This window comes from Harpia harpyja, chromosome 7 (assembly GCF_026419915.1).
Source record: "Harpia harpyja isolate bHarHar1 chromosome 7, bHarHar1 primary haplotype, whole genome shotgun sequence".
NCBI lineage: Eukaryota > Metazoa > Chordata > Aves > Accipitriformes > Accipitridae > Harpia > Harpia harpyja.
The window spans coordinates 47,666,513-47,692,470 of record NC_068946.1 but is presented as its reverse complement, the minus strand read 5'-3'; positions in this window follow the sequence as shown (position 1 = coordinate 47,692,470).

The window sequence follows — 25,958 nt, the reverse complement described above, 5'->3', positions numbered from 1 at the left end:
TGGATCTGAGCTCTCAAAGACCTCATAAGTTAGAAGGAAGCAAAACTTTAAGTGCAATAAATCTATCTTTAACATCAATGCAAAACTCATTGCTGTGGTCAACAGCATTTCAGAGGAGTTTTAGGAGGTTCAGAAGCAAAACACTCCCTGGAAGTTCCATCAAATGTGGCTACTCTGTCAAGTCAGCAGTTTTGAAATGCTCTATTTGGGAAAATGGTCTATCAGATTCTTCTGAGCAATTCAACCTGACAGTGATTCAGCAGCTGCTGCAGCTTCAGCCAGCCTGTTTCAAGCAGAGTCCCCTGTACCCTCCTTGTCCCCCCCAGCCAAGCACTAGACTCCAGGAGAGTCTCAGTGCAAACACACGCTCCTCACACCCTCTCTCTGTTATAATTTTGAGCTTCTTCAACTATACGGTTAGCTATTAAGGAAGGACAAATAACCCAGTGTTGAAGAAGGATAATCATATAGCTGCCACACAAATCTAACTCCTCACTGTAACAAGTCACCTGCAAAAAAAACAACAAAAAAAACAGGAAATAATCTTTCTTTATTAAGGTTCTCTGGCTTTTCACTCCAGTTTACCCCACATGCTACGTAGGCCAAACTTATCATCCAACTTTTAATTACCACGGTACTATATTTTTGCTATTATAAGCATCTAGAAACAAGAAGTTTCACTGTAATATATTCTTAAATGTTGGGAAGTCACAGCTGCAGATCTCCTCCTTTAGGTTTGCAGAAAGGCCTTTGAGGTGACAGGCAAGTTTTAAGAAGGAACATCAGAAGGAACAGAAATAGCTGCAGTCATGATGCTTTAATCAGTCCTCTGCCTCTAGATCTATGAAACACTGAAGTCACATCAGCACTCAAATTGGAGTTCATTAGGTGGGAGGAATCTAAGTGCACTTTAAAATCTTGATAATGCGCTGTTAGTTTTCTTTTAAGGTTAGGATAAAAAGTTGACAGTGCAATTAATCATTCACTAATATGGAAGCTTCAGAAGAAACGCATCAAAACACAGAAATAGTTTGTCTTGTCATTTCTTAAACCCAAACATTTTAATGTTCCTTCAAATTAAGTTATTTTTATTAGTCTACTGAAATGAAGCAAAGTGAAAGTTGATCCAAAAAAGTCATCTGCATTTTCATATAATATTTACTGAGCATGATGTGTTGTTATTTTAAGCGTATTTCCTGTATGATGACGACCACAGTCATCTCACCCCCATTGTACACCAAGCAGTAACAGCCTGGGAAAAAAGAAAGCTCTGAGCTCCAGAAAATACTTCCATAAGACAGGGTAATAGGGTTATTAAATTCAATTCAATTTTTTAATCAACTGAGAGTGTTCACAGTTTCCAAATAAGCAAATAAGCTAATAGAGAGGAATTGATAAATCTGTTGATCTGACTTCAAAATACCAAACACACAGCTAACCAGTTCACACACACACACAAAAAAAAAAAAAATGCAGATGCATTCTGCTCTCCTCTTTCCTCAAGTTTCCTGCAGAACAGGCCCCCAGGTAGCAACAGAATGAAGAAGCACATGTCTTTTTCTAGATCACATTTTTACCATGCTGCAGAATATCAAAGAAATCTATTTGGAACAATATACACACACCCCCCAATAAAGCTCACTTAAAGCAAATCAAGAACTCTTCAAGCAGCCAATATAAATAAACTACCATGACATCCACAATGGGCTTTAAAACCCATGGGCAACTGCATTGCTTCTAAGCAAGCTGCACCTGGTGGGTCACTGGCCAATAACCCAACACAGAGAAACAACAGTAACTGCGATGCCACAAGAGCACACAGTGCCTCAGACCACAAAGCTGAGCTCTATTTAACACATGGTTTCCCATCGATAGGGTGTGGTGAAGAAACAAGAACACCTATTTTGTTTTATTCACAGCCTGCAAGAAAGCAGCCCAAATGAAAGAAACAAGAAAAAAAAAAAACTTTTCATAAATGGTTTTCAGTCCTGCCAACAATATGCCCGTCTCTCCTGGTTTGAGGACAGGGTCCCTCTGACACATCCAACCTACAAAATGCCATTCAGATGTTCACCCAGAATCAAGATCAAACCCTGTCAGCAGAGCATGAAATACACAAGCTGCATCTCAGGATAGCAATGACTTTCTGCCTTCCAAGCTCTCTTACGCACATCCACAATCAGCACTATGTTTGACAAGACCAGCCCATGGAAGATGCCAAGTCTCTTCTCAACTTAAGTTTAATGAAATTCCACCATCTCACCCAAAGCAAAATTAGCAAACTGAAGTCCAAGACTTGCCTTACTCTCTGGAGCTAGTTTATTTAGTTTGCCCAAGAGTTCACCATTATTCATTTTAAAAAAACCCACAGTGATGTCCAGCATAACAGACCAGAGATAGCCCTTCCCTCTCACCACCTGCAGGACTGAAACCTACCCAAAATTACCTTTTTTTTTTTTTAAATATCCTTGAGGGTCACAGCCCTTTCTCACAAAGGAAAGGCTACAAAGGGGAAAACTGACTGTGCACCATCTTCATTCTGTGTCAGTGTAAATCTTGTAACTGCAGGGGACTTGCCCACAGTTTAAACCAATAAATGTCATCTGAGAGCCTGGCTTTAAAGTTGGCAGCACTCAGCTAAACTGACAGGAGCAAACAGACAGCAAGTGCTGTTGTTTAATAAGGAGCTGTTAGCAGCCAGACAGTGTAAAAGTTTCAAAAAAATCTAAATAAATGGCTATTGGAGTTGCGATTTCTCCACTGAAAGTGGCCAGAGTCCTTCCCCTTGCCCTAAACTTCTCTATTATCTTGTCCCACAAGCTGTTCTGATAAGAAATGCCATGGACACTACAGGTGGGTGGTTTTATTAGAAACAAAACAGAAAGAGATTGAAGCCCACTGCAATTAAGCAGCAGCCACCTCCATCTTCAGCTCCTCAATTGCTCCTGAGTGTGGAGTCCAGCAAGGCAGAAGCCTAGGGCCTGACAACTGAATTATTCACAATTTGCCCAGGAAGACTTTGAATACAGTACTTCTCAGCAAGTACCTTTTCTAAAGATGACAAAGGTTATTTATGTTTCATCTTGCATGCTGCAGAAGTTATCACTGCCCTGCAGAGGCAAAATAAAGTGAACACTCTGCACTCCTGGAACGGGCATTGCATTTGCACAATGGTATCAGAGCTCAGAAAGACCCTATTGTTTCTTGTATCCACCACCCTATATTTGTCCTTTGATGACAAAATGTGCATCTCTAATGTTTCAAGGATGTTCCTCAGGGCACCATTAACAAAGGTACAGAGGAAGATCAAAATAGCCTGTAGCTTCATAGCTACACGAATGTAAAGATCTTCGGGAAAAGAAAATAATCGGGAAGGATATTAAGAGCAATATTGTACATCTACATGTCTCTTCAAGAAGTATCTTTAAAGCCACTGAAACCAAATTATTTCCTAGCCTACTGCTGCAGTTTGCTATGGGTGAGCTACTGCCTCTGTCTTGCGATCTAAGCTGGACGAGCATTCCCCACTCTCAAGCAAAAGAGCACAAGACCGTGGGAAGGAGCTGACAAACCTGAGGGCAGTGTACCCTGCCATGGTGCTGGGGGAGTTCCTGCCTCTCACCTTTCCACCAGAGAGCAATTGTCCTGTCAACTGGTGAAAAGTAGCCTGCTTTTGGGCACAGCAAGACAAGGGTTAAAAAAGACAGACTAACTGCTAGCCTACAAGTGTGGGGAATAAAGTATTTTCAAGTATATCCAGGTAAATTAAAAATTGGTAAGAAACTTTCTACTGAGCATGATTTATTTTTAATTCTTAAATAACTGAAGGCTTTCATTCATACTTTCTAGCAAACTACCACTTCTTGTTTAGATATCCACACAAGGGTAAAGAAAATACCCATATTTGCCCACAGCTATACATCAAATCCAGTCATTTTAGTTCCCTCATGATTTATGAAAAGAGTCAGGCTTGGAAGAGAGAGGGGAAAAAAAAAACACCCAACAAATACAACGCTTGAAAAGATAGTCTCAAAACTAAAGAGGACAGAGAAGCAAGGTGCTGCAACCCACAACAGTTTTCACCGACCTAAGCTCTCAAGGGTTTAGCAGAATAGAAGAGAAAGTGGCAGAAGTAACAAACCACAGCCATTTCTGATTATTGGTCATAATACAGGGGAACACACACTGCCAAATCACATTTTGCAGTGTTATTCTAATAAACAGACAAGAAAAAGCAGTGAAATGTAGATGTGGGACTGAATCCCATCTGCAAATGTAGATGCATTTTAGATACCTCAGCTGTTTGCAGCATTCATATCCTCACTCTAGTTTCCTCAAAAATGATAGTAGGGAGCCATACCATGGAAGAAAAGACCATCAAGGAGTATTAAATACAAAGATACAATATAATCTTCAGCTCAGAAAGTCCCTAAACTGCAGATTGCTAGAAGCTAGAAGAGTACATCAGAGCTGCAGGTTTGATTTATTCCCACACTCTTCCCCTAAGCATCTGCTGCTGGCAGCTGCTGAGGGCAAGTCGGGGGGCCAGGCAGACATGCCCCCGTCCCTCTGACTGTTCTCACTTTCCAGCCTGGCAGAAGATTCAGATTTTGAATGATGCTCCCTAGCACCCCAAAACATCATATGAGGGTGAGGAAGAAGTTAGAGATACTTTTACAGAATGAAGTGGAAGTAAATGGGGACAGCTGTTATGATCAAAAAAAAAAAGTAAGTATGGCATAAACAAAGAATGGTAGACAGAAAAATGAGACATGGGATTTTTAGTAAAATCCATGGGAGAAAACCTGAACAAAATGCAATCCCTTCAAAGTAAGGGATATTGACATGGAAGTATCTGCCTGAGACACACCAGAGACATCTCTGATACAGTTAATACCTACATTAATATCACCCTTGGTTACTCATAAGGCTAACAAAGCAAACCTGTTTCAATAAAGCTCTTATTGAGAACGCAAACGGGAACAGATTTATTGTGATCTCGCAGTTGCTGTGGTCTTGCAGAAGCATGCACAGCTTTCATAAGGACAGTTTTATAAGGATTTATGACATTTCAGCACATCTTTCTTCGCATAAAGAAGAATTTTGTCTGTGCAAATACCTAGGAAAAGCAACCTGCGCATGAAAGCTTGTCATAGCAAGGACATGATAGATGGGAGTACTCAGCTCTCAGCTTGGCTCCTACACTTCCACCAAGTTCTCTCAGCAGAGCTTGGGGAAAATCCTTCAGTCTCTCCCCAGTCACTGGATAATGTCTTAAGGAGGATGAGGAAAAAGAAAATAATTCTTCACTTCAATTCCCATCCCTAAATATCTCTTCACAAGTGTGGTGAACACAGTGCTTCAGTGCTGTAATTGAGCAAGAGCTCCTCCAAAGCTACAGCTGCTAAGTGATGTCCATAAGGAAGAGAAATTTGGAAATTTCCACAAAATTGTTTCTTATTTCCCACTCAAATGCACATTTTCTATTTTAAGCTGCAGGTACTGCTGTTAGCTGGAGACTACACACATGCAACAGGGAAGAAACATATTTTTCCCATTTCAGTGATGTACAAACCAGGATTCAATTACAATGACACTTCCCACATGTACACGAAGAGCTCCTGAACAAGGTATTCTGCTTAGTAATATTTCATTTCCATAGAACTGCAAACACAAGAGACCTGAATTATTATTAGGATTTCCATATACTCAGACCAGTAAGTACTCATAATTAACTGCTGCCCTTAGTAATTACCCACAAGAATCTCTGCTGCTGTGAGCAAAGTAGAATCTACCCTAAAGAAATAATACAGTAGTTAACTTTAAGGTAAACAGAATTAGAAATATTAAAAAAAAAACCAAACAACCACAAACCAACACAGGATCAAATACTTAAAATTAGTTCTCTTTCTTTTTTACTCATGTTTTTTTCTGGCAATAAAAAAAATATATACTAGTACATACATTGTGAAAGCACATTACTTTCAGAAAATGCAGTAGAAATAGGCCATCATCCATTGGGGAGAAAAATCCCACCAGGCAAATTCCTAGGTGTTCCTAGGACAGGGCCCAGTGACAATAGACTTGCCCCCTCACACAACAGCCAGTGCTGGAAATTGGGTTTTCTGCAGTCACAGGCTGCTACTTGCAAGGTATGGGAAACTTTTTGTGATTGAAAAAGTCCCTTCTGACTGTGGAATACCAAAGCAGCTCAGTATAGCTCTGTGCTCCTCCAGAATCAGCATGGTTTGAGTCATAGTCCTACACAACTATCCTAACTCAAGGATTAATTTAATGACTACTTACATTTCATGATTTCATTAGTTCCCTAGGGAGGGTAGGAACAGGGAAAAAAAATATGAGTCATCCAGCACTAGGAAGGGTTAATAGCCCCCATAAATAGAAAAAACCCAGACATATATACAACATACGGAAATTCCTATCATATAACTAAAGTAACATGACTCACAGCTACTGAATGGGAGAGGAGAGAGAAACTACTGCGGAAAGAAAGCAACTGATAATGGTGTCTGTGTCCAGTTCATCCTCATAAAGTAAGCAGCAAAAGGCCAATACCATTTTAGAAGGGAGATAAAGGAGCATTGGATCACTAAGTGCTCAGAGGAACCTCTCTTGATCAGACCAACAGTGAAATGCTTCAAGTGCAGGTGTAATACAACATCCTGGCAGCTCACCCTTTGAAATAAATCCACACAAAAGTATAGCAAGGTACGGCCTAGTCTTGCAGAGGCATTACAGCCAGATCCTACAGCAACAGGTACAACAGAAAACATGCTGTAATGACAACTTCATTGGAGCACTGTAGACACATATTTAGCTAACGGTCGCAAGAGCATTCCAGATGCCTTTAGAAGACCTTGAACAGAATAAACAAGACAACAAAAAAAGAAAGATGCCAATTAGAAGAACACAGGTGCGCGTTCCACAATAAAGGGAACTTGGCACAAAGAACCTCAATTCGGCAGTTTATCTTGACCAATTAGACTGAGACAAGTTTTGCATGTTTTAGTTGGTATAACCAATTGTGTCCTATGTTTATGTGCGTGTACAGAGTTAGTATAACCAATTATATCTTATGTTTATGTGCATGTACAGTGACTTTGCAGAATATGTGACTATAAGTATGTGTGTGTTTTAGCAATAAAGGGTCATCCGTTGTCTGCTCTCAAGATTACAGGCGTCCATCTACTTCAATCTCCTCAGAGCACAGCATTATTATTCAGTTGTGTGTATCTGTAGGACACAGTATCATGGGAACTGGAGAACCAGACCGGCAAAGCTATATCAGAGCTCACAGCAACCGATTGAGGTATAGAAGTTAAGACAGGCTCTTCTTTAACATGATTTTTCTCTACAGGAATTTTGTTATAACTTAAAAAATAAACAAGCATTTTGTCTCCAGAAGGCCTGTTGGCACAGTTCTGCTCTCTAGTTGAGCCACAGCTTGTTTACTTTGTGGTGCCCATCACATCTATTTTCCCTCTCTTTTGTCCATCTACTTGGATTTCGTCTCCATGAAAAGAGCAGAATGATCCATACCCAGGGCCTTAACTTAGAGCTGAGACATTGCCAAGGCGCATACTAGGAACCAGGAATGGAGAAGCATTTCTGGGTCCCACACATTAGATTCAGCTTATATTTGTTACGGGTCACATATTCACGCACATACGTGCAAAAAACCAAGCCATCGACATACAAACTCAAGCCCAGCTTCTTGAGCAAGCACAGCTGATAACAGGGTAGAGTGAAGAATGGCAGCTTTCCATGCCAGGAGAGACCCAATGCCCTTGGAAATGCTAGAGCAGAGCAGACATAATGCGACTGAATCAATGTCAGGCAACCAAAGAAATACCACTAAATACAAAAACAGGCAGTTTTATAGCCAACTGAAAAATGCTAGGCCAGAAACTGATTTGACAAGAGCTCCTCAATCAATAAGCCTTTCCATTATTCAAACTTCTGACTAATGAATACTCTTATTTGCATGCTCAACAACTCTAAACACTCTGAGACAAACGAAATAAACTAACGGAAAAATTGTATGGGTCACTGTCTGTGAAGAGTCTCCATATGTTTTACATAAACCTTGTGGTTTACAGCTTGGAGAATTTTGTGCATCTTGAAAGCTCAAAAGGTTTTTACTATATAACTATCATCTCAAAAGCACAGAGCCATCTTGATCACTACAGTCAAAACTTTAAAAATTCATTTATTGCTTAGTAAAGGCAATTGGCTGACTATAACAGGATGAAGTTTGTTGTTTTATTGTGTTTTCTTTAAATTTAAAGTTTCCTTTGACTTAAATAGAAAGGTAGAAAAGAGAAAGTATTCATCAACTGATTCAAATTCCAGTAGATCTTCATCTCCAGATAGCTGAATGATCTTCTCTAGAGAAACAGTTAAGTGTCTCAGTCAGAGTTACTGATTTCCCCTACTTTCCAATATTTCAAAGGTAACCTCAACAGTTCCTCGTATGGAGCCAGCAGCTCAAGAGTGAGAGCTACTCTACCACAGGTAATGGGCCACTGGGGATTCAAACAGCAAAGTGGAAAAAAGAGACAGGGAGAGGAAAAAAGAAGAGATTTTTTTTTTTTTTTAAACTGTAAATGCAAGAGAAATATAAAGAAACAGATGTAGGAAGTATGGGGAAAGCTATGGAGATTCTTTGCAGGAGAACTTAGAGCCAGGACAAAGATACTTAAGAAGATATTGATTAAATCTCAGTTCTTCCCTTCTGCAGTTAACTTCCCTGAAGGTTGCGGCATTCCCCCACCCTCCTGCCTTGGTGCAAAAAGTTACCAAATGTATATCCTTTTATCTACAATAAATTTTGGAGTTTAGCAGCAAAGCTTCACTGACATTCAAATTTTATTGTTTCTTCATGGGAACTACCAATAAAGACCCAAACCCAGTTTCTAATGTGTAAAACAACATATTTGCATTTAAAAGACTGAAGTACTCTGGCCATTTTTGTATAATATAAGGGAGGAAAAGAACTCAACATCTCACACTATAAACAGCTTTCTTACCCCTACCAGCCATTTCACAGGGATTGTAAGTGAGGGTTATATCTGAAGAGTTTAAGATACACAGAGACACACACAAATTGCTTTAATGTTAGCACCATGATCTATAGGGACAATACAAAGAGAACCGACACTGGTGGCACAATGGGATTAAGTACAGGTACAGTGTAAGCATCAGACCCATCCACATATGGAAAGAATTTGATGCCATGAAATATAAATGGCTTCAGAGAAAGTCTAATTTGAAAATAAGTTAGATAGAAATAGCATTAAAAAATATTCATGCAAAACATTTGTCTGTGTTCACTGTATAATCAGGACAGGCATACACTGCCAAAACAACCACAAGATTAAAAGTTGAAGATAGTACATTAATAGAAGAAGGAAGCAAACCTACAGCTATCCGAAGATATGAAACCCATATATTATCCCTCTGTTGCATTTACCTTTCAATTTGAACAAGAAAGTACAGCCTCATGTTTTTTAGCAGTTTGTCCTATATGCAATTTTTATTTTCCATTGATTACCTGTTGTAACTGTACTTTGTGTGAAATAGCATACAATAGAAAATAATACGTATGCCCATTTTACCGCCCCAAATTGGATTTCTGTGCCATTTCTTCTGATAGACCAGTTTTATTTCATCCCATCATTATTTTACCTTATCTGCTCTCAGTCTTCATTTTGTTTCAAGGAGAAACTCATCCTTATGCAGGAAAGCCAGCATATGATATATCCAACATTAAAAGCTCACTGAAGTTTTATTCGGAGCACATAGTTCGCAGCACATGGATGAATTTCACCCTCAATAAACACTGAAGATTTCTGGCCAAATAAGGAAGAATACAGCATGCCAGTATTCAACATGTTTTCTTCAAAACAGAATCGATGCTTCATTTCTCAAGTGATTTGTGGCCATATCCTATTCCTGACTTTCAATATCACCCGAGTGTTTTCTCAAACAGCAGAATAGCTGAGGTTATGATATCGTCTGTCAACCAGCTCCTGTCACGGAGTCAAAGGTACTGGCAATGTAAATTAGGCTCATGTTGACTATTGGAGCCTTTTTCAGGAAAAAAAATAGACAGCTCTATACCTCCAAACTTTATGTTGTGTAAATCAGGATATAATCACCTACTCAATTGTTTGCTCTGTCACAAATACAATATATCTACCTTCTACACTTCACTCAGCCTTCTCAGAAACTGACTCTAAAATTAAATTCTTTAGAGAAATCTAGGTTTTTCTTCTTTGTAGTTTTAAATAAGATTTCTGTATATAGGGGAATATCTAAAATATCTACCCCTCTAAAATGAAGTGTGACCAGGAAAGGAATCATAGAATATACGCTTTCCTCCAGCCTAAAAGTATTTGGCAAATAGTAGTGGACAAGGACATCCCAGAACATCTGATATGTGATCATAAGCAAAAGGAAAGGACTCCCCATAGAAATAAACTCATATTTTTCAAATTATTTCATTTCTCATACTGTTACTAATGAACTCAGTAATTAGGACAGTCTTATACCAGGCTATCATAGGGAGAGGAAAAAAAAAAAACCCCATTCACTTTTAGTGTTATCAGAGCTGACTCTCTATCCATCCTGGTCTTGTTTACCTCCTTGCTCAAAACCATTGCATCCATGGAGGTTACCTATAGCCAACCAGCTGCGAACCTCTCAAGCTAACAGGGTTAGCATCTCCATGGGATGCTCCAGGCTACCCCATGCTCTGCATCATATCCCCAGTCCAGTTCTCCCATAAGACACACAGCCTGCTTCCCCTATGACTTCCCAAGGGCTTAATTCAGACCATCCAGTCTTAACTCACTTAGGGATTCACCTGGGATTTTCCAACTTTAAAAAGGTATTTTTCTTTTTGAATACATAGCAGTATTTCCAAGCCTTGCCAAGCTGTTTCCTTTTTTTCTCCTCAACAAGAGGCACCACCTCTAAGCAGGACATATGGACTGCAAATGCAGTCTACTATGACGAGCTTGTACTAAACTTCAGGCTTATTAAGTAACTCCTACCTCTTAAGTCAGTTACATTCAACCACAAGTATATCTTTCTTGGGTTTTTTTTGTTTCATTTACAGGTTTTTTTCTTTTTCTATTTTCTTACTATTTTAGTTTGACATCTAGCTTGATATCCTTCATTATTCCCTTAGACCAGATGGGGCATCTACAGACTTGCAAACTGAAAATGAATTTTATTAGGCTCAATAGGGAAAAGGCACCATGGGATTCATCATGGCTTTGTATCAGAGAAACTAATTGACAGCAGACTAAAGGCATTACACAGTTCTGATTTCATGATTCTCACCATAGCTCCGCAACCACTTCTTTCTTTTTTTCTTGGAAAGCAGAAAATAGACATTAAAAGCAGCACCAACTAGTCAAAAGAAGGAGAGAACCAAGCATTTATATGAACCAACCTATTGCAAGTATATGTGCTAAACCACAGCAATTTTAATTTCATGCAATGCAATAATATAATAGCTACAGTAGAAAGGAAGAAAGAAGGTATTCTTTAGTATTTACAAAAGAATAATTGTTGCTTAGTTTAAATATTAAAGATTGTAAAGGTACACAGGCCAGAATTTACCAGCCATGTTCAAGTATTAATTTTAGTGGTAGGAAAGACACTAGGATTTAACCTCAGACATTTGAGTACAGTTTAGTTGTAAGTAGGAGGTTAGACACAGTCACAGGAGCTTTTTGGGTTTTTTTTATACTGGCCAATTTCCTTATCTCTGCTCTGTCTGGTTTGGAAATATCTTCTTCCATAAGTAAGTGCATTAGTTCCTCCTGAAAGTCTTCCTGTTCCACATTCAATGTACGCACACCAAGTCACCTAATATGCAATGACAGCTGCCAAACTGCTCTTTCTTCTCCAAAAGATGGGACCCGTATTCTATTTCAATCTGTTAACCTCACAGTCACAGCTCTCCTAATTATCCACAAATTCTGGATCATCTCTTACATCAGCTAGATAGAGCAGTGGTTGCAACTGCAGGCCTCCTCGGTGACTCTCAGCCATTGACTATTGATAATGGTTTTCTGTTAAAATGGTTCAAGTCACACCACTGTGGCTGGATCAACCAGGTGTAAACCAGCCAATTTTTCATGCATCAAATGAGAAGTCAGTGCCACCTTCGTGAAGGGACTTGGCCACACAGACAGTCAACCCAATGCTAAATCACCTTACAACAAACAGTGACCTTTCAGGGATGACACGTTTAAAATGAGGAACATTTGCTGTTAAGCTAGCAAGAGCAATGACCGAAACCACACATTATACTAGCACCCTGGGATTAACTGTAGAGGGCAAAAAGCACAGAGGAAATATATAGGCTTTTTGTACATGCATAAACACGTAAGAGGCCATGTGTCTTTCACACCCTACTTGTTGCTCTGGATTTAAGGGCTAGAGAAGTTTCAGTGAGAAATCTCTAGAAAGGGAATGAAGGAGAGCACAAGAACCACGTTGACTACTATTAGCTGGTCTTAGGAAAAAAATAATATTATAAAGAACTTTTTAGGGTTCTCAATTTTTCTAACAGTTTTTCTTTCTCTGCATCTGTCACCAATACAAACATCACACTTGGAATGATAAATATATAAATATGTGTTTTGAAGTTTTATTGTTTCTCAGCACCATGAAACATCAACACAATTTACATGTTTATACTGGATTGAAGTTATGCAAGTCACTGTGAATGACTTAACATTTTATGTAGACAACAATTAAAAAAAAAACCACAGAAATTTTTGAGGACTGAAAGGTTCCACAGGACATGTGAAGTTGGGATTTTAGGCTATTTCTACTACAGCTGCTACTTCCAGGAAGCATTTGACCAGTTACCCAGCTATAATGGGCAAAGGTGATCCTATTCTTCCAAGTAGCTTCAACACCTCCCAGAGTATATCCAAACAGAACAGCAATAACCAGTGAGCACGGCAGCACATAAGATGAAAAGACCACCTGTTTGTCCCTTAGATACAAGGGAATGCTGCAAAACATCATTTTAAAGAGAGCTCTCTACCTCCACAAAAATCAGGACAACTGCAACAGCCATTATGCCACCACCAGGCATAGTAAGTTCTTGTAGGCTTGGATGTGTTATTTGCCCAACTATTTTAAAAGTAAATTTTACTTTCAAGCTGCTTAACAAGTGTATTAACCATTACTTAACAAAATAACAATATGATCAGGAACATCTGTAGCTGGCTATACTACATTTGATGGTGCCTGAAGGAGAAAAGCCAATAAATTGATTAAACATCAGCAGTAGGAAGTTGTCATCTTTTTTTCCTCACTATAGAGATACTTTTAAGCCTTACAGACTTCAGTGTGAATTTGACTTGCCATAATTTTGTTCAGTAAAAAAGGAATGCCAACCATATGAGCAAACTAGACAGATACAGCAGGTGCATTAATAGCACTTAATCTCAGCATTGTCTTAAGCTGACAGACTTTATTTCAAGTGTCATGTATCTCACACGACTTAATATTTCACAGCAACTTTTTTTTAATACTTCAACACCAGTCATAAACAGTATTGACATAAAAAGCCAAATGAAAATTAATTTTTACCCTTCTCTGTTGCAGCATGTGTTTGATATGCAGCCCTCAATCAGACAGCGTGGCTCTTCTTGTTTGGATTAGATCGAGCAAAGTATTCCTTTTTACAATTTTTTTAATCCAAAATTGAACCAAAATACATCTTTTTGTCAGACAAGCAGTGATTCTGCGTGGGGAAATGCAACTGCAAAGGTTGATGATGTGTCTATATGTGTAGGTTGATTAGATGAGGGTTTTTGTGTGCTCTGAACTCAAATAGTCTCTCTTCAGAGATCTCTGCTCAAGCTATCTATTAGTCACGGTTAAATGAACAACAATTTCAAATATACAGAAAAACAGACACACTTAAGTCATAGAAATTCTGTGTGTGCAATGCTCCACATCAAATGCAACAACAGAGGTTATCCAGAGCCAACAAACCTCGGCTGAAGCCGTGGAAGGAGAAAGGGAGGCTCTCCTGCTCTCGCCACAGCAGACACTGAACAGCAATCCCACCTTCCTGCTTGAGGCATTGGGGCATCACAGATGGTCCCTTCAGAGGCAAGCATCAAATTCTACAGATCATGCTTTGGAAGCAGATTTTGCACCACTATGGTTTAATTGTAAGATTTAACACACAGCATATAACTGCTGCAGGGATTTCTGGTCAGAGCTTTATATTTACACTTTGCTTCAGTGATTTCAGAATATAATCAAACTCCTGGTCTACAAAATTCAAGAATTGAGGTCCCAGAACATCTGTGCAACCTTTCTACTCTGTGTCCCCTTTATCAAGCTGATCTTCCAAGCATGATACTTGATGCCCCTCACCATATATGAAATACCACAGAGTATTGCTTGACAGCTACCAAACAGTTAGTGTGGTCCTCAGAGTTTTCATGGTCCATAAAATAGAAAGGATGAGTAAGGGGAAATAAATGTGATGTACCAGGATTTGGAAAAAAGTCATGTGTGGAAATGCAGCACTGTGAGTTATAAAAAAACTACAGCTCCCCTTTTAAAGCAGGATTTTTTATACTTATACAGTTATGGGAAAAATAGTCATAAATGGAATAGTGATTTATATGGAATATAAATAGTTCTCCATAGAAGCCTAAATTTCAAAAGATACCCCAACTAGATAGAGCAAACTTCTAGGGAATGAAAGGGACAATTTTGCATGTATTTATCACATGAAAGTGGGCAGAACATGGGGAAGATCAGCGAACGTGCATAATGGCAATACATGTCATTAATCCTAATAACTAATGTGACATTACCACATTTGTTTTCCCATCTTGGGGTGCTGGGAGAAGAATCTGGGTGAAATCCACCACTGCCATTGCCCGATGAAAACTCAGCTTCCAAAAAATCACCATTTTCTCAGAGAAGTATTTTCAGCCTGTAACCTTCGCTGTTGCAATGAATAGAAGGCACTATTCACTTCAGTTACAGTGATTGAGAGGGGGAAAAAGCTTAAAGAAAAAAACGTAGACTTTACAGCACAGATACTGACTCCAAATTTAAATCTCATTGTGGGCTTGTCCTGAGAAGCATCCTCAAATTAGAAATAGTAGCTGGTAAATAAGACTAAGGGACCAGACATCACTTCTCCCTCCCTCAAGCGCCCTCCATTTAGCCAATGTTTAATCATGACCATGGGGATGATCCCAGGGGAACGCACGTATTTAGGAGGCAGGTTTTGCCTCCAGCTCAGGACTGCAGTTCTGGGATGCAAACATCCCCCTTCCCTCCAAGGCCTGAGCTTCCTTCCAACACTAAAACGTTGATCCTTTGGTGGTTTTGACCAAGGCACTGGAGTGCGTCATCAGCCTCTGTGTGCACAGAAGCAGAAGTGGCCACAAGCAACCCGAGAGATCCTTGCCCAGCCAGCAGCCTTCATCCCCACTCACAACCAGCTGAAGGTGTTTCAGCAAGAGCTCTCACACACTTACAATTTAAAACAGTTGATGTTTCTCCAATACTGAACAAGACACAGATGTCTTGAAGTACAAGAATATCCTGACAGACAGAATTTCTCTTAATTTGCACTAGCTTTACTGATTTGAAAATGCTGGTTATGATTTCATAGCTAAAGCAAAGCTTAGTTTTGCTTTCTTCCACTACACTATGTATAAAGAATTTAAAAGAAAATAAAATCTACAGTTAAACAGAGGGGATTGTGGAATTAAATGAAATGCCTAGGAGAAAGTAGCTGATGTTTTCCTGTTCATTCTTCCTAGAGGTACATCACATCAAACCCAACTGAAATTTTGTTGTTTGTCAGTATAAACCAGAGGCAGCAAGGCATGCTCAGAGCAACTGAACATAAAACCAGTGCTGGTGTGAGAAGAACTGCACTGTCATGCTGCGAGGTGGATAAATGCTCAAATTTTATACTCCCTGAGACCACTTCATGGTTTGGGAAGGAGACCGGGGTGGTAATCGTGTTCACATGCTGTGGTGCACCTCAAAGCTCCAAAGCATAGATTTTGGAGAGTTGCTTGAAAGGAGAGCAGAAGGTACAGTAATGAAACTGGAGACCAAGAAACTCACGGGGTACAGGCTTTTCAGAAGTGCAGTGTGATGTATGTTTACAGAAGCCTCAAATGCCCTTTTTCATAACTCTGTTTATAGCTCATCTGTGTGCTGTAAGTCTTGACCAGAATTGGTCTTTGACACAGACTGTAAAATACAAATCTTAAAAGGACCCAATGGAAAATAAAAGCCAGTATCATGACAAAATGGATGATTTCTGATGTAATCTCCTTCCACTTGTGCCTTCCATACAAAGGAGATATGGAAAATATGTTTCCCGCTATAGAAATTAAGAATTCTGCTTCAATAAAATCACATCTGGCTGCTATGATGTTGAAGTAAGAGCTTATTAGTATTATTGCTGTTGCTATTGCTATAGCTGCTCCCAAATGAACACACAGTCCTCCTTTTTGAAGGAGATCTTCCTCTGCTGCCTTTTTATTTGTCAAGCAAACAGAGGGGCAGTCGTTAGAGGAGATGGTAGCAGCATTACAGTAATATACCAAAATATTACCATGAAGACAAACTGAATCCAGCAAAGATGCTGCTGAACTATGTAGAGATGAATAGGTATTTTACCTGTTCCAGATACTGACACCAACATAGCTTGATGACAGAGACATAAAAAAAAAAAGAGTCATCTTCTATAGCTAACAACCTCCATGACAGAGGAAGCTTGAATAGGAGAGGAAATACAAGTAATTTGTTTTCTGGGCTGTCAAGCCCTTTATCTTGACCCAACAACAAATCTATTGATTTACTTCAAAGCACAAAGGGAACACTAACTGTCACAATGGTATGACACAAACCAGATTTAAAAGTGAGAAAAAACCCAGCTTGTTTTCACTCTCACAATTGTGCGCTCGGGTATTCCTCCTACATCATTTCACACGCATTCGTGAGGGAGATGTGACATACCTGTCCCACGGGGCAGTGCTTTCCTGGGTATCACTCAGAGTCTCCTCTCCTGTGAGCTCTCTTGCCCCTTCTTCCTTCCTCAAGGACAGCACTAAGAAAACATCATAGCGCAGCTCACCATTTACCCAGGCGAGGGAATTTCTCAGCCTGCTTTGGAGAATAAATGCTACAAGGAGGTGATGGTACATGCCGTGAGCTCGGCCACATGTCTCCAGGAAAAAGAGCCTACACATACAATTCAATCCTTTCTGCTGGACATCTCCCAGTAGCGGTCAGGGTACTGTGTTTCCTCTGCACTGCCAGCAAGCAGCACATCCCCTTCATTTCCATCCCCCATCCCTCAGAGCTGGGATATCCACAACTTTCTATTGAATCCAGATGTCTTTTTCCTGCAATACTGACCAGCTTGGCCAATGTCCTCCACACCGCACCACCTGTGAGTATTGCAGTAGTAGCTTTCCTAGACCTTCTCCAAGCCCATCTTCCTGAATAGCACTGGAAAAATTGCTCCATCAAACCCACTGGAAACAGCCCCATTGTTTAAGACTTTGATTGTATTTTTCTTCCCTGTTGAAAGAAACAGTCTAACAAATTTTTGGCTACCCTGCCTGACACATAAGGAGGGCTCCCACCCCGGCCAGTGCCCTGGGGGTAGTCCCATGCCACCTGAAAGGGCCAGCGTACATGACCAGAGAAGAAGTCCTCCAGCGTGAGGACCTGTTTCCAGCAGCAACTGTACATGATGTGGAGAGTCACAACTCAGCACTGCTTGCAGAGCAAACTGAGAAAATAAACAGCTGATGGTCCCAGAACAGGGCTCAGCAACCATTTTCAGCATTTAACACGCAATCGGCGGGTTCAAGTCATAAGTATATTAAAACATCAGTCTTTCAAAACCCTACAAGAAGCTGAGATAGAGTTGCAAGATTCAGATTTAGTCACACAGACCAAGTTAGTGAAAAAAAAAATCTAAATTAGGAGTCACATTAGGGGTACTTGATGCCCCAACACAAATCTGCTTCCTAACAGCATGTAGTGTCTGCAAATAAAAAAATTACTATAAAAGCCTACGCATGGTCCTTTCTTAAAAGTTGGCTTATGTACTTTTTCAGTAAATATTCAGGTGATAAACATCAGAAAAACTGAGTTTAAGAAATGAATTATATTGCATGTTGGCCTTATTCAGCAAACAGTATTAAACCCAGTGATTTTTGAGTTTTGTTTGCCTGCTGTTGTCATAATATTTAATTTTTAAATATTCAATGTGTTTTGGTACTTAAGAGCGAAGCATCTTGCTTGAAGAAATATCAAAAGTTTGAACTAGAATTTCATGTAGACTACCTAGCATTTTTGCTCTAAGAACAGTTTGGGGGGAAGGGGGGGTTGAAGTACTTGTTAAATAGAAAGACAATGCTTTACCCTGTAGTTGTTTTGAATCAGTTCAAGTTTGATTCATCAAATATCCTGAAAAGTTTGTCTCTCATTTCAGCCTGACTTGTTTCCCCCCCAATTATTATTTTGGCTGTGAAACAAAAATATATTTCCCAGCTGTATTAATCAGATATTGGGGATATTCCATTATTATAGCACAGCTATAGAGACAGTCCTCTCAGGTTTTCTTTTAACAGAAATGAAGTTAAATCAATACTAAGCAAATTTCCCAGAAGTCAAATTCCCTAGAATTACAATGAGGATGGATGACAAAGTATTATGCCAGGTAACACTGCAAAACAGCAGGGCATCTGGGGCAAAAGATATGTTTTTCCATACCAGTTGAAGCTGTCCCTTTGAGCAGATGGGCAACCGTACAAAACCTGAGACTTTCAGTGATAAGCAGAGCACAAAAAGGTGATAAAAGAGCCTATTTTTTTCCCCACACCAGTTTAATCTTTTCACTTTGACACCAGTGGAGATATCCGGACTGGCAGGTTGTACGCCAAGATGTCCATCATTAAACCCTGGACTGAATCTGCTGGATTGACTGTATTTTTAAAAGGATACCAAAGAGTATCCCGACACAGCCCCAGAGACAAAACAATATACTATATGTACACAGGACGTGGGACTTCTTCCTTTTGAGTCCCCAGCTACTCTCACATAGTTCACACCCCAGACAGCCGCACAAGTCTTAAGCAGGTCATTCGGCAAGCATTAGCCAACACAGCAAGAAAAGGTGCAAGGGACTACAACCCCATATGCTTTTTTAAATAAGAAACTGCTCATAAATACCGTTCTTGCTTTCACAAGAGCACTTCCATAGAATATAAATTTTCATTTATCTTCAATTCATGCAGTAAATAAAACACTACTCCCTCCAGAAAGGCTTGCAAGTACATGCTAAAATTTAGCATGTGAGGACACATGTTGAAGCACAAAAGCACATTTTAAAACTTTGTTCTCAAAAGCCCAATTTAGGTTAATTCAAATAAGATTTAACTCATACTTTTTCTTTGAAATTGAAAGTGTCATTATAGAGGACTTAAGAAAAACACTGAGATGAGTGAAAGTCCTGGTACATCTATTGAGGTGTTTTTGCTAAAAAGATATGAATGTATAGTAACACAGGCAAATTAGATAAAAATTAGATAAGGGCCTCAGTATTCACTGTACCTTGAAAGGCAGAGTTTTGTAACTTTCAGTATAGACAGTGACAGGCATACTAAACAAAACAGATGACTAAATATTTTGTAGGAAAAGCACATCCTATTTTCTTTCTGTAAACAACTCATGTTATGATTATTTTTACATACTTCTCGCTTTTTTTGAAAAAATTCACAGCTACAGTAGGCACTATTTCTTCAGTAAAAGTAGCAAAGCAGCCTTGGATATAAATCTCATTTCCAGATGTACACAATTTTCAGACATGGCTGTTTGCATGCCCTGTGTCAGCAGTCTATGAGTGAAATGAATTTATTGCTTCCTTCGTGACAGCAGTTGAGTAGCACCTCCTTGGTTAGCTTGCAACTTGGAAAGAGAATGCTTTTCCCACTTGGCTAAGCTCTAATCTCTGTCAAACACTACCTGCTCATGGAAACCAAGGTCTTATCAGGGAATCTTACATTACTAAATATTACTGAAGCATCCCTAAAAGGCTAAAAGCCCAGAAAACAGTTGTTGTTCTATCAGGATGAGATCCTTTATGCTCTCTAGTATTATTTTTAATGGGGGTCAAGCCTTTCAAATTTCCACTTATTTCCTTTCTTGCTACAAAAGCATAATTGATAGAGTGAGGTAATTTGCCAATAATGTCTCAAAAATTCCTACTGAGCTGCCTGAAGCTTAGTAAGCTCAGAAAACACAGCCTGACATTCCCAGTAATAAAGAATACAGTATTTTATCTTTCTCTCTGGTTATCTGATCTGAAGCAACAGTTCTATAAACAAGGGGAAACAGTCTGGATCACATCTGTTGAAAAACTGACAGCAAATTCAGATAATTTGCTACGGTTCAGGTAATATATTCCCACTAAGTTACACCCTTAAATCAGACAAAACTCAATGAAATTTGCAGACTCTCTTTAAGAGATGGCTTACATTGAAATACCCATCGTCAGATTTATATTAAAAATGAAACCTAATTTGGATAAGCACAAATTTAAAAATATGTAACCCATAGAACACTGCAAACCAAGAACATACATTTCAAGAAAGTGATCCTTATATGCACCAGTCATTTTCAGCCAGCCCTATTCATTAATTGTATCCTGTATTACAATTACCAAGATCATATCAACTTCAGACATAATTCTCATTCCCAAGAACAACAACTGTGAAGCCAGACGTGAAGAGGGAGAAGGAAAGAGGCATTACATTTAATGGAAACTCCTTTGTCTTGGGAAAACCTACAGAAGTGCTGACGAATCAAAGTATCCTTTTCCTCCAGATCCCCATTTCTCACATTGCTGCTGCCTGTTGACTTCAGATCTGAGCTGTAAGTAGACACAGAGGAAAAAGATGACAACATGCAAGGGAAAGACAACTTTGAGTTTTCCCTGCATGTTGCTTGTTCTTTTACTTCTTTCTTGCTGCTTAAATGCATGTTATTATACCAGCCGTATCTGACTAAATCCTAAGCATGAGGCGCAAAGAATCAAATAGTATAATCACATGCCAAAAACACGCATCACAAAACATAACTAATAAGATCATATTGCACATATTTAATAAGTTACTATATACATAGAGGTGAGTAGGTGTGTATCAGTCACATATAGGAGTATGTGCATGTGGGAGTTATACTTCCATATTCTGATATTGCTCAGGAACAGATTGACAGGGAGCACAAAACAAGCCATAACCAATCTTTCCCTTTTATTCTTGAATGTGTCATGTAAGGTAGGAAACGCCCGAAATAAGTAAAAATTGGAAAGTGATTGTATTTAAAAGGATTAAATGATTCATTCAGTGGCATTCCTGCAACCCTCTGTGTAATTGAACAGCTTTTCTTTCACCTTTCTCCTGAAAAACTTAATTGTAACCACTGAAAGGAAATAAATTTCTGGCTATTTTTACAAAATATATGTGTTATGTCTCAGCAATCCGCTCCCATTTAACTCTGCAATACAGCTATAAAATGGTTGATTTGGTTTAGTGCCTTACTTCTGAAGTACCTCACGCACCACACGAAGCAGCAACCACAAGATAGGTCTAGCCTACGGATGGAAATGCAAAATCTTGAATAAATCCCCTGTAATGAGAAACTTCTGAGGGACTTTGCTGCTATTATTTTGGGGAAGAGGAGGCAAAGCCACTTTGCAAACCTGCAGAGAACTTCAGCGCCCATTAGTCCAAAGTGCCATCAGCACCACCTCAGCAAACCATTAACATGCCAACTGGAAAACCGGAGAAGGGATTTTGCCTCCTCCCAATTTTTCCCAAGAGATATTTCTTTCCAATTTTCACCCCAGGCACTATGACAAAGCATGGGCAGAGTGAAAAGGATGTTTTTTCCCATCATAATTCAGCCACTTGCCTGCTGGCTTACATTCTTCAGGAAGGCTCATCCCTGCCTCTCCTTCACCCACACAGTGCTCTGCAAACCCAGAGCCGTTATCTTCGAGCATCTTTGCAGGGGATCCACTTCAGCCACACAGCAACTAAAACGGGTTGGGCAACTCACACACATCCCTCATTATTGACTCCGTCCAAACAAGTTGATGGCCCTGATGCTCATTTACACTAAAGCCAATTAGCCTGAAATTTCATTTACTCTAAACACACAATATCACCCTGGCAGCATAAAGAGGCTTTAAAGTGAATCACAATGTAATTCATTCCTCCTTTACGATGCCAGAGGAGAGTAAAAGTGGTCTAAGTGCAGACAAAAACATAGCCAAATGACTTCTGCCATTGATTTCGTCAAAGTAGAACTCAACCTGATTTTAGCATTTATTGAACTGAGCTCACAACCCAGCTCAGCTGCGCTGGTCTCAGTGAAACTGTCAGTTCAGCTCAGCTAGGGATGTACACCAAGATACCTGAACATCTCTGGGTGCTTAATTTAAGAGTCCCAACAAGATGTGCTGGAGAAAAGAGCCAATTCAGAGGGTGGATACAGAACATGTTGCAACTCAAGTCCTTTATTAACTCATTAGATGGACACTAAAAACAGAGAGACCCAAGACATCCAGTTGTTCCTGACCTTAATTTCTTGGCCAGTTTTCAGCTACCATTATTACATTAACATCAGGCAGCTAAGCACTTTGCTTGACATTACAATATTGCAATCTGCTCTATTTTTGAACCTCTATTTTTCATTCCCCTCTTCTTCCTTCCCTGACAGTGACTGGAGCACAAATGAGGCTAAGAAGCCTTTGGCAAAGGTGCTCCCAGGTCTTCTCTCCCTGTGCACCTAAATCAGACCTGTGCTGCTCTAAGCCACAAATGGTTATCACACAGCAAGCAGCAGAGAAATCAGAATATACTGTCAGTCTTCATCTATTCCAAAAGGCTGTTGTTAATACCAGTTTTTCTCAATTTTAGCTTGAGTCCACTTGTGGCCCTCTGGTATATCACCATTTAACCTTTTTTTTTTTTGGCTAATGTTTTGGATATTTTTTGACATCGCAGCTGTCACCATCCTTAGCAACCCCATGGATAGGATAAGCATGAACTAATCCAGCATTCTCTTAACTTGGCTCCTGGGGAGCACAACCAAGGTAGGTAAGCAAAGGCATGAAGCTTTATGACTACTAAAGGCCATGAGCTCTGCCCAGTTCTACCCACACGATTCCCCTCTGCTGGGCTTGCAGCCCAATTCTGTTGTGGTTGCTACCCTGTTCGTATAATTTCATTGCCAAAACAAATGCTGTAGTGTAGGCACATGCAGGTTTTGAGGTGAGATTAGAGTAGCTAGTCTAAAACTAGATCAAAAATTCTCAGCTCGCTTCTGTTGTCTCAAACAAGCTATGTGGGTCACCTCACTTTGTTCCTCTTATTACAGCCAGCATCATATAGCTCCTTTGTAACGTCCAGGTTTTGTTCCCCATTTTGAGGGCATTTCAATAACCATTTTCCTAAATCTCATCCTAAAACCTGCCTACGTGCATTCCCAGCCAGTTTATAACTTTGTTCAGTGCCAACATTATCCTTTAATTTAAAAACTCACTTTCATTTATGCCTTTTTAATGATGTTCTATAAGCAGCAGTGAAAGTGTACAGTCAGGCACAAAAAACTTGGTCTGCTCCAGGTGCAATCTTGCAGCCTGCAAGCCTTACTTGGCAAGACATGAAACACTGGATGCCGAGAGCCACATACTGTTTATGTTCTTGTAGAGGTCTCACTAGTCCTCAGGCACCAGTACATCCCAAGCCCTCATGGAAATACCTGTCCTAATTCATCCTCCAGTTGCATTTATCACCATCACATTGGTGTCTAGTGTGCTTCTGTTATAGCTCCCAACTTAGACCAGCAAATATTTCACCATTCCTTCAATACATATGGCTTTGCATTTTGTGCTGCTGAATTTGATCCCATTCTTGCTGCTCTCTTCTCCAAGGTCATTCATTTCTTGTGTATGAGACTCTTTTTGCTATTCAATCATTCCTTTTAGTTTTGATCTGCCAGGAAATTTCATTAGCCCAAGCTGATTTTTTTTTTTTTGTGCCAAGGTTATTTCATTACCAAAGGAAGAGAAAAACTGAAAAAAAAAAATACACTATGTAAACACAGGGTTAACTTCAGTGTTTATCACAGTTTTGTATAACAATTTCTGTTGAACCCTGGCTTGCTGAGCTCATTTAGGCAGTTATATTGACTTTAAGATAATTCCTTTGAGTAATACACCATATGATGAAGTGCTTAAAAAGATCAAAATAAGTGTCTCTTGCATGTACATCTAGATAATTTAAACAAAGGTTATATCCTGAAGGGTAATCCCAATGTCTAAGAATCAAAATAATTAGTGGCCTCCCATCTGCAGAAAATTCCTATATACAGTATTAATAAAGGACAAATTACAAGGCATATTTTACATGCACCATTAAACTGGTAGGATTAAGTTTGCACAAAACATAATTGCCTTTTGATGTGAATAAAGCACAAAAAGCCCAATCAGATGCAGCACAATCTAATTTATGACACAGCCCTAGAATTTTTTGGTGATTAGTGTCACAACATCACAAGTTTAATATATTGCAGTGTTAAGAGGTACATAGCTCCATTGTAAATTATTTCACTTTTCTCTCCTGTACATCTGAAGTGACAGAACGAAGGTAAATTTCCTCCTGACCATTTAGACAGCTCATTATTTCCCCAGAACACTCCTGTGCCATCCCTAATCTCTGCAATGTATCATTATTCATTTAAAATATCAATTCACTACAACAAATGTTAAACAGCACATTTTGTTTTCTAGTTTTTCAATATTTTTAAGGACAACTTCTCAGTTGAATTCCGCAAAGACTGACAAACCAGAAACCCCCAAAAATGCAAGGGTAAGACATCTTCATGGGCTAGTTTCTCAGGTAATGCAAGTTGGACTTTCTCCATTGCAGTATACATGACACTGGGGATTGGATTAGCTCTCACTGAAGCCGAGGGACAAAAGAGCCAACTTTCACTTAGGATAAGCTTAACAAACAATCAGCTTCTTCATAGAACAGGTAAAAGCACTCACTACCCAAAATCATCTGCCAAAAAAACTGTGCAATTCTAGCACACTTATACTGCGAGCATCATTTGTGGGCCTCTGCAAACAGAGATGCAAACAGAGATTCAGGCACCAGTGAAGGGGGCAAACGAGTGCTACCAAACAGAAGTACTCAGAAAGCCACAGAAAGTGCCTCTCCAAGGACCCAGAATTAGATCAAGAAGCTTATGGAGGGCAGCAGGGGAGTAAAGTCTCAAGATTTCCCAGATGGCCATGCAGAACTTTTTAAAAAAAAAAAAACACCACATAGAAAAAAGCAGGAAAGCTAACCAGAAATGGCTGTCTATGTATGTTCATTTTGGTAACAATGAAGTCAGCTAGGATCTTCCCAATGATGTTGATGGGAATGCCAATGTTTTCCTCTTCCCTTTTACCATCAAGGGAGGAGGAAGAAGTGTAGACAGCCTGAGAAACTGATATTCAGTTAGTCACATTTCTCAATATTAAAATAATGCACTGTCTGCATAACAGCAGATCACAGCAATTCACGTACATTAAATTATTGGAAGGATAAAAAGAAAAATACAAAACAAAATCTCAGCATGTTAGTCAGGGAAGGGCAACACAGTCACAAACCAGTCTTGTCATCTAGAAATGCCCTGAAAAATAACATTTTTTTTTTTTTAAATAAATTCACAGAAGAGGGTGAAATATCTATAGACACTGTACCCAGCTGCAGGGGATGTGAGAGTATTTTCAAGTATTTAAAAAAAAGAAGCCACATGCATTTGCTAGATCATAA